The sequence below is a fragment of the Myodes glareolus genome, chromosome 3 (assembly GCF_982192425.1).
Source record: "Myodes glareolus chromosome 3, mMyoGla1.1, whole genome shotgun sequence".
Taxonomy (NCBI): domain Eukaryota; kingdom Metazoa; phylum Chordata; class Mammalia; order Rodentia; family Cricetidae; genus Myodes; species Myodes glareolus.
In genome coordinates, this window is record NC_142028.1 from 127,206,143 (window position 1) to 127,208,563 (window position 2,421).

Sequence of the window (2,421 nt, forward strand, 5' to 3'; positions counted from 1 at the left end):
GTGGCACAGTCGTCACAACACTCACTAAGAAGCCAGAGTCAGGGGAGACTCCAGAGATCCAGGGTCACGTGAGAAAAGGGACTCTGGGAAGACTTTCATGAGATGAGTGAAGAAAACCAGTTGAAGCAGAATTTTCCGCAAACTGGGCTACAGAAGCCATGTGGTGTCAGGGAGGCGGATGCTTCAGCAGTGCTCGGTGTACTTTGATTTTCTCCCCTGCTCGGTGTGAAGTGGTAAGAGAATCTAAGTGCAACAAGAACACTTGTCATTGCACTCCCAAACAGAATGGATTCCTTTGACTATTTGCTGGGCACGCATGCTCAACCTCAAATAATTGCATACAGTTTGGAAGCTCTAATCATCCAGTATTTAAGGCATGGAAACTAGGAAAAAGCATTGTCCAAACCAGAGTTTCTCAGGCAGCCCAATGGTAGAACAGCAAAAAATGTCCCTGATGGAGGGATTGATAGCTTTTTCTGGAAGCTAAACAGCCAAAAGTAACACGAAGTCAGGAGACCCGGAGAACACAGACACTGCTGCCCTCCGGGAGGGATTCCAGCTTGGCAGCATGCCGCTACCCTGAACTGCCAAAGTAAGACCTTCTTTGGGGAGCCCTATCAAGGAAGATCAAGCCCTGTCCTTGACGGGAGTGTGCGGAATGTTGGCTTACCTTACCTGCTCTGCGCCCCTCCCTACCCAAGTGGGGACTCTCCGTGCTCACACTTCTCAGGCTCCCTTGGGTGCTTTCCCCTGTGACATTCTAGACTCCTGGCATGGCATTTCCTACTGCCGACGTGTTCCTCTCAGCATCCCACTGGAACAGATGCCATCTGCTGGGCATACTTTCCAAACACAATCAATTATCACCTCCCTTTCAAGTGGCGAGAGGAAGAGAGAAGCAGGCATGGAATGTCCAGCCTTCAGAAAAGTAGAAACCAATCACATCTGAAAATGCCGTGGTCTGACATGGTCGATAATCAGGTTTCCCAAGGGACTTTCCTCTGTGGGCTTCCAGGCTTCTCAAGAGGTTTCTACTCTCATCATGACATGAGGAGTAACTCCAGCTAGCCTAAGCAAGCCAATGTGACCGAGATCAAAGTAAATGTACCCTTTCTATCTGCCAAGTTCCCACACAAAGGGAAGGCTCAGGAAGCATCACCACCCGGCAATCTGAGTACGGCTAGAATTGGGTGTTCTAGAATGGCCTGGTATTTCTCTTTAAAAAGGAAAGCAAACTGCTAGCTTTGATTCCACTCCCCAAGACAAGGATGAAATTAGATGCCTCCTCTCTAGCAGCAGAGCCAGGCCATGAAAGGTATTCATCATATGCTTGACTGCCCTATGGAAGAGGTCTGCCAAAGGGGGGGGGATTTAAGCCACACAGCTAAAGAAAAAGCCACAACGTGAGGAAATTATGTAAACCCCTCTTCTCGATCCCCTTTACCCGAAAGAGGATATAATCCATGGACCAAGCCCAGGACCATATTTCCTTTCTTGCAGAACTAGTAACTTATACAGCTGTTGACCAATCTTACTAAGGAGAAGAGAGAAAAGACAAGGGTGGAGATTGCCAGGTCCAGACAAGGTCTGGGGATGACAGGAGAGGACATGATGGCCCCTCCCTCTCTTCTAGGCGGTTCACCCAGTTTGCTGAACATAATCTCCAGGCCTGCTCTGAGATCCCTGTGAAGGTGCCAATTGTTTAGATGTCTCACCAAGCTTAAGACTCCCTGCCAGCCCCACGGTAACTCAGAAATGAAGTATCTTGTCTGTCATGTTTGCTTCTAGGCTCCAAGCACTTAAAGTAACATAACATGAGGCACACAAGATATAGTCAAAAATATTTGAATTAATAAATCCCCCAAATCTGACTGCTATTTGGAATTAGTGATTTATTTGGACTAAAGGTAACTGACCTCTTATTTCCCCATGGCCATGAGTGAGTCTGGAGCCCACGGTGTTGTTAATAATTTATGCCACTGCTGCTTAATCAACACCACCAACGTGGAGTAAGGGGGGCATGAATCACTTCCTCTCCATTCTCAGGAAATCCCATTCTCTCTCCTGCCCAAGTCCATGTCAGGAAGAAAGACAACAAAGTGAGGTATTCACTCAGTCCTTTGGCCATCAATGGACTCGTTAATGTGTAACAGATGGTTACCTGAGGAAGAAAGGCCTGTGTTAATAGCTTTTGCCAATTTCTAGAGTGTAAATATTCTTCTTGTAGCCAATTCCAATTCTCAGTAGAATGTCATTGAACTCAGACCTAGAAAGAGATAAGCAAAAGCACGCTAGTGTTCTTATTTTCTCTGCTCACATACAACATGTAAGTCACCTTAGGACTACATGCTTAGAGGTCATAGCAACAGTCATAAATCATAGGGAAATAATCACGAAATAGTGAACTTAGGACACCTCTGA